Source organism: Coptis chinensis, chromosome 4 (assembly GCF_015680905.1).
Source record: "Coptis chinensis isolate HL-2020 chromosome 4, ASM1568090v1, whole genome shotgun sequence".
In the NCBI taxonomy this organism is placed as follows: Eukaryota; Viridiplantae; Streptophyta; class Magnoliopsida; order Ranunculales; family Ranunculaceae; genus Coptis; species Coptis chinensis.
The window spans coordinates 71,520,879-71,529,132 of NC_141459.1; the positions used below are offsets into that span (position 1 = coordinate 71,520,879).

General features: G+C 36.1%; 1 long non-coding RNA gene across 1 annotated transcript; it reads left to right on the forward strand.

The window, feature by feature from the left end:
• The first annotated feature begins 365 nt into the window (after positions 1-365).
• On the forward strand, positions 366-6,811 carry LOC147504655 (uncharacterized). Its single transcript, XR_015193085.1, has 2 exons — positions 366-1,128; positions 4,222-6,811. It is a non-coding gene; the product is annotated as an uncharacterized LOC147504655 (long non-coding RNA).
• The last annotated feature ends 1,443 nt before the right edge of the window (positions 6,812-8,254 follow it).

Here is an 8,254-nt window from a genome sequence, read left to right on the forward strand (position 1 = left end):
GGGGTGGGGTGCTAACATCTATATCTAAGCCAACCTCGAGCCATGGAGGAGGTACTCCTTTCCATTGGAAAGAGTCCTTTAGCAGTAATGCTTTATGTGAGAGTAAATCAGTAGGGCCCGTTTATATTACGGCTACAAAAATATATATCAAAATGTACAAAATTAAAGCTAAGTGCTTCGATATCCTGGATGATCCGTTCTGATTGCCAAAAGAGGTTGGATGAGAGACCAGCCCAATTTCTAGCTATATATAGCTTGGGCGTCTATTTCAATCTCAAGATGTGTAATCTTATGAGCTATGGGCCATTTGGTGGCCAAGAGAAGTCCTCGACACTTGGCCTCTTCTACTAATGTTGCATGTCCGGTTATGGTTCCTGCTGTTAAAAATTGGCATTGTGAGTTTCTTAGTACAAATCCAAATCCCGACATACTAGATGCATATGAAAAAGCTGCGTCAACATTTAGTTTTTGGGTTGGATATATTTGGTGGCTGCGGGTGAGTGTTAGTTGGTGATGATAGTAGGATTTGTTGATTGTTGGTGTGATTAGAGAAAGATAAAGATGGGACATGGGGATGCTTTGTGTTCGTAGTGGCACCAGTGGTTGGCTCATTAGTTTGGGATTTGCCTTATCTTTTGCATGGGGCCAACTTTGTTATGTGACCATATTAAGTTGGAATTAGTACACTCTAGGCTATATATGATTGCTGCCATGGTCACATCTATAACACCCCGTGTTTTTATTTAATATTTTCCCAGTATAATAAATAATAAGAATAATAATAATAATAATAATAATAGACACAAATAAAATAAAATAAAAAAGAAAAGAAAAGGATAAAGATTATAAAGAGATAGGGTCAAGTGGATAAACCTCATTCCCTATTTTTCGGGGTGGTTTTAAAACAAACAAAAAAAAAGAGTTCAACCGTGGAGTTGATTGGACACACAGAGAAGAAAAAAAAAAGGGGAGTTTTTCACATAAAGGAGAAGGGAGAATTCTTGCTGGAAATCTATTGATAGATAGCTGCCAGAGCGTATAAGGGCAAGCCGTATCTTCTCCGTTGACGTGACACTTCTATTTTCTTTCGCAAGTGCTCGATCAAGTGCTGCTTTCTTTGGTCCAGCAGTAAGTTTCACCTCTAATGTAAGATTTTGTAGCTCTCGTTCAACATCTCGAATTTTAGAATAGTTCTCTTGAATATATGGTGCTAAAATATTATTCGTACTTGTCCTCATTGTTGAGTATTATTAGTAATTGTAAACATCTTATTCGGTCTTGTCAAGGTTCACAATTTGGTACCTTGGATTAATTTAAGGCACTCTAGCACCCTCTCTTTTGTCCAAGTTATTAGATGAAACAAGACACAGCCTGGTCAAAGTTCATAATTTCATAATTTGATATTCTCCTAATACAAAAAACGTCACTGTTTCAGCAACCTCAGAAGGTTTGAATTCAAAGTGCTCAGCACCACAAGCTCCATTAATTGTAGAGTCCTAACTTCAAAGACGAAGCTGGTGGGTTCGCCTGCAAATCTAGAGATGGAGGCACTACAGTCTCCTCCATTTTAACTGCTAATGATAAACAAGCTACAGCCAATAATTGTACTACCCAAGCTCTACCACTAGGGAGTTCAGTTTGACAGAAATCAATCTAAGTAACTAATTGATAAGTGGGCTGTTGAGGGAGATGAAGGAGACTGGGATATAGTGCTCCAGGGGTTAAGTTGTGTTTAAGTTGGGTTGAAATACTTATGGGGCTTGGGCCGGTTTTAAGTTTTTGTGGGCTGGGTCATTTTATTTTAAGTGGACCGGATTCTATTAATTTAGATGGGATTTGGGTTAGAGTTTGTTTTGGGCCAAATCTGTGCCTGGTTTGGGATTGAGTTTTCACCTAGTTAGGGTCAGATTCAAACACCCGCCAAAACATGAAAAAGTGAGTTTTCAGTGTCTTCTTTCCAACCCAATCGACCTCGTTGCATTCCGAGGTCTATGGAGATAGATATAAGGTTTGGAAGTTTGGTTGACAGAAAACAGTCGTCGTAAATCGGTTTAGCAAGACCGTGTGTTCAAGTATAGTTTTAAAATAGTTAGGGTGAGAGTTAGAATTTTTATAAAACATAAAAGATTAAGATCTGAAAGTCTGCTTTCTATTCCCATTGGCCTCATTGCATTCGAAGGCTTGTGGAATTAATTATGACGTTTGGAAGTTTGACTGGCAGAAAACAGTGCGTCAGAAATTAGTTTCTTCGCACTGTGTTCGGGCCTAGTTTTGGCACATTTAGAATGAGATTGGGTATTTTTATAAAACATGAGAAAGTAAGTTCTGTGTGTCAGCTTTGCAACACAAAAAGCCTCGATGCGTTTGGATACCGGTGGAAAACGTTGTGTCATTCGGAAGATAGTCTGTCAAAAATCTAGTTTGCTGAATATTAGGATTTTTACCGTTTTCAACTTAAGTTTTCTTCTAGATAGGCTGAGGTTGGGACTTCGAGTTCTACATGAAAAAGTATGTCTACATACCCTAGTTTCTAGATATTAAGTTACATGTCATTTGGATGAATGTAGAAAAAACTATAGCATTGACTATGTGGCTAGTAAGAACTACGAAGGCTTGATTCCAATCTTAAAAGATTTGGATACGTAGGCAGCTTTGAGCAAAAGTGCAGCCACTACACTATATCTATAATATATATATATTTGTGATAACTATGTAATTGTGTTAGAAATTACTATTGTTTTGAGACTACATAAATATATATGTGGGAGATAGAAGTTGTATATGAATATAGACTTTAGTATATGTGAATCTGTTTTTGACATTAGTGTGTGTGGACTTAAATTTGGGCTAATGAACTATTTGTTTACGATATTATATATATGAGTGTGGTTATGTAAATTGTATTTGTTTGATTATAAGTTTGTTTATATTCAATAATATTTAAGTGCCTGATTTGTCTTGACGCACGAAAATGACTCTCTGCATGTGTGGTCTATTTTGACATGAGTAAGGCTAGTATAATTATAAGTGATAATAATGTTTTAATGTGTAAGCCCCACATCTTTAGAACTCTCCACGCCTCGAGATTTGGTAATGAGATATTATGACTTGTGATGTCATGTGATAGATGGGTATTCATTGAATGTGCCATGAATGACCCGGGTATTCATTGAATGTGGCATGAATGACCCAATAGTTTGGACTACCCTAGAGAGGAACTAAGGTATTCGCCTTGCGGGTTGGTCGTATTCCTTGAATGTACGGGAATGTAGGTTTGGGTATTCCTTGAATGTGGCGGGAATGACTCAGGACATTTATTGAATGTGCCATGAATGGCCCGTTAGTGTTATGATGGGTATTCCTTGAATGTGGCGGGAATGACTCAAGGTATTCATTGAATGTGCCATGAATGACCTGATATTTTGTTATGCCCAAAAGAGGCTTTGTGATTATGTGTATGGAAAGCCCAGAGATGGCTGTGACTCACAAGTTACGAGTTTACAAGATGAAAATATGTTTCCTGAATGCGATATCCCGCTTGGGGCATATGTCTTGTAGTGGTACTCGGTGTGAGTGAGGCACACGGATATGTGTGATTTGGCAAATGTGTGTAGTGCAAATCGTGGAGTATGAACTAAAGGTTGGGCTGTGTTTTTGAATAAATGAGTCAACAAGATAATTAATAAGCAAAGTAAAAATATATATTTTACGTGTGATGGAGTTATTGCATATGATGCATATAATTTCTTATGAGAAATGTTTATGTGGTTTGAATGAGTTGATACTCACAAGGGATGAATGTACTCCTTGGGTGTGATATTTCCCGTTCTCATAAGTAGGCGCAGTGGTTTTAAGTAAAAGTATATGAATTGTGTGATGTTATGGATGTGAAGTGTGACTGTGAATAATATTAGTAAATGATTGTGATTTTTATGTGACTGCGAAATTACTATAACTTGATATGTTATTACGAAAATATTAATGACTTGTGATAGTCTAAGATCTATGGTTATACACGCAGAAACTTTATGACGTGATGGTACCATATGAATGACTACCCTTGATATATATATATTATGATAAGTGGTATTTCCCGAATATGCGGGACGAACTAGGTTATATCAATTAGACTTAAATGTCTTAAATGAGGTTTGGTTATGAATGGAAATTTGACTGACTGAAATAAATCATTTTATTGTGATGTCTAACTCTGTTTTGCAGGAGGGTAGGATCTATTAATCTTTTCTGCAGGGACGTAAATATCCTATCTTAAGATGACGTGTTGGCTTAAAGGTAAGGTATACCAAACTCATATTTAATTAGGTTATCCTATGTGCAATTAATAAATAGAATGTAAGTGGTATTTATGTTGTGAGTTATTTTGGAAAGTGGGAATGACGAGTACTGTTATATGATATTTATGGAATTTGTATATTGGGGATGAAATCTTACTTGGGAAGAAACTAAACGCCGTTTTGGAAAACGGAACTATATTGTCTTCCAAGTTGAAATGGTTGGTAATGTTATATTTATTAATTTGAAAGATTGTGATATATATTTTGTTGTTAGTCTACTCATACCAGCAAATTCAATTTGTTTGACCCATGTTTGCTTTGTTTTGCAAGCGTGGGTGTGTTCTTGGGAACATAGATGGTGGAGTCACGATGGATAAGGACACGTGATTTGGAGTTGCTCTTGGAGTCTTCTGGTTTAAGATTTTCTGAAGAGTTGGTTAGTTTCTTTATAGTTTAATAATGTGATTTAAGGATTTTTTCCTTTCCGTTTCTTTTGATTTCAGTTTTTGTATATATCGTGTTTGATACTTGGGGTTTTGGGTTTTGTTTCACCCCGGGTTTCGGATAATTAAATATAATTGTTTTAAATATTGTCTGGAAATTTGGGGTATGACATTTTGGTATTGGAGCTTAGGTTAGCCTAGAATGAGAAGGTCTAGGTGATCCTCGGATTGTGGTAATGGGTAGTAGGAGTGTTTTTCTGGTGTTCAGATTTCTTGTTGTTTTCAAGTTGATTTGTTCCCGTTTTGGATTTTGGTCTTCTGCATTTTCGTATAAAGTAGTGTTTCTCATGACATGGTTTTAATTTACGTATGTCCACATGCAAGGTTGTACGTTATTGTATATGTGTATTCCTTTTAAGGTGTGTATACTTGGGTATACACTTATATCTAATTTCTGATATTTGTTTACTATGACATTTGGGTGCAAGCTATAAACAACGTGTTTAATTAATCTTACTGGCCTGTTTTAGATTATCATATAAATTTCAGTCATTGAGATATGATTAGTTAACTTAGAAGAATTATTGCTTGGCATATGTTTGTTTGGTTAATCTATTCTCTTTCCTAAAATCTCGGGACGAGATTCCTTTAAGGTGTGTATATTATAACACCCCGTGTTTTTATTTAATATTTTCCCAGTACAATAAATAATAAGAATAAGAATAATAATAATAATAATAATAATAATAGACAAAAATAAAATAAAATAAAAAAGAAAAGAAAAGGATAAAGATTATAAAGAGATAGGGTCAAGTGGATAAACCTCATTCCCTATTTTTCGGGGTGGTTTTAAAACAAACAAAAAAAAAGAGTTCAACCGTGGAGTTGATTGGACACACAGAGAAGAAAAAAAAAAAGGGAGTTTTTCACATAAAGGAGAAGGGAGAATTCTTGCTGGAAATCTATTGATAGATAGCTGCCAGAGCGTATAACGGCAAGCCGTATCTTCTCCGTTGACGTGACACTTCTATTTTCTTTCGCAAGTGCTCGATCAAGTGCTGCTTTCTTTGGTCCAGCAGTAAGTTTCACCTCTAATGTAAGATTTTGTAGCTCTCGTTCAACATCTCGAATTTTAGAATAGTTCTCTTGAATATATGGTGCTAAAAAATTATTCGTACTTGTCCTCATTGTTGAGTATTATTAGTAATTGTAAACATCTTATTCGGTCTTGTCAAGGTTCACAATTTGGTACCTTGGATTAATTTAAGGCACTCTAGCACCCTCTCTTTTGTCCAAGTTATTAGATGAAACAAGACACAGCCTGGTCAAAGTTCATAATTTCATAATTTGATATTCTCCTAATACAAAAAACGTCACTGTTTCAGCAACCTCAGAAGGTTTGAATTCAAAGTGCTCAGCACCACAAGCTCCATTAATTGTAGAGTCCTAACTTCAAAGACGAAGCTGGCGGGTTCGCCTGCAAATCTAGAGATGGAGGCACTACAGTCTCCTCCATTTTAACTGCTAATGATAAACAAGCTACAGCCAATAATTGTACTACCCAAGCTCTACCACTAGGGAGTTCAGTTTGACAGAAATCAATCTAAGTAACTAATTGATAAGTGGGCTGTTGAGGGAGATGAAGGAGACTAGGATATAGTGCTCCAGGGGTTAAGTTGTGTTTAAGTTGGGTTGAAATACTTATGGGGCTTGGGCCGGTTTTAAGTTTTTGTGGGCTGGGTCATTTTATTTTAAGTGGACCGGATTCTATTAATTTAGATGGGATTTGGGTTAGAGTTTGTTTTGGGCCAAATCTGTGCCTGGTTTGGGATTGAGTTTTCACCTAGTTAGGGTCAGATTCAAACACCCGCCAAAACATGAAAAAGTGAGTTTTCAGTGTCTTCTTTCCAACCCAATCGACCTCGTTGCATTCCGAGGTCTATGGAGATAGATATAAGGTTTGGAAGTTTGGTTTAGAAAAAACAAAGTCGTCGAAATCGGGTTTCTGCAACTGTGTTCAATATAGTTTTAAAATAGTTAGGGTGAGAGTTAGAATTTTTATAAAACATAAAAGATTAAGATCTGAAAGTCTGCTTTCTATTCCCATTGGCCTCATTGCATTCGAAGGCTTGTGGAATTAATTATGACGTTTGGAAGTTTGATGTGGTAGAAAAAGTCAAGGTCAGAAATCAGTTTCTTCGCACTGTGTTCGGGCCTAGTTTTGGTACATTTAGAATGAGATTGGGTATTTTTATAAAACATGAGAAAGTAAGTTCTGTGTGTCAGCTTTGCAACACAAAAAGCCTCGATGCGTTTGGATACCGGTGGAAAACGTTGTGTCATTCAGAAGATAGTCTGTCAAAAATCTAGTTTGCTGAATATTAGGATTTTTACCGTTTTCAACTTAAGTTTTCTTTTAGATAGGCTGAGGTTGGGACTTCGAGTTCTACATGAAAAAAGTATGTCTACATACCCTAGTTTCTAGATATTAATTTACATGTCATTTGGATGAATGTAGAAAAAACTATAGCATTGACTATGTGGCTAGTAAGAACTACTGAAGGCTTGATTCCAATCTTAAAAGATTTGGATCACATTAAAGCTGACTTTGAGCAAAAGTGCAGCCACTACACTATATCTATAATATATATATATTTGTGATAACTATGTAATTGTGTTAGAAATTACTATTGTTTTGAGACTACATAAATATATATGTGGGAGATAGAAGTTGTATATGAATATAGACTTTAGTATATGTGGATCTGTTTTGGACATTAGTGTGTGTGTGGACTTAAATTTGGGCTAATGAACTATTTGTTTACGATATTATATATATGAGTGTGGTTATGTAAATTGTATTTGTTTGATTATAAGTTTGTTTATATTCAATAATATTTAAGTGCCTGATTTGCCTTGACGCACGAAAATGACTCTCTGCATGTGTGGTCTATTTTGACATGAGTAAGGCTAGTATAATTATAAGTGATAATAATGTTTTAATGTGTCGCCCACATCTTTAGAACTCTCCACGCCTCAGGATTTGGTAATGAGATATTATGACTTGTGATATCATGTGATAGATGGGTATTCATTGAATGTGCCATGAATGACCCGGGTATTCATTGAATGTGCCATGAATGACCCAATAGTTTGGACTACCCTAGAGAGGAACTAAGGTATTCGCCTTGCGGGTTGGTCGTATTCCTTGAATGTACGGGAATGTAGGTTTGGGTATTCCTTGAATGTGGCGGGAATGACTCAGGGCATTTATTGAATGTGCCATGAATGACCCGTTAGTGTTATGATGGGTATTCCTTGAATGTGGGGGAATGACTCAAGGTATTCATTGAATGAATGTGCCATGAATGACCGATATTTTGTTATGCCCAAAAGAGGTTTTTTGTGATTATGTGTATGGAAAGCCAGAGAGATGGTCGTGACTCACAAGATTACGAGTTTACAAGATGAAAATATGTTTCCTGAATGCGATATCCCGCTTGGGGCATATGTCTT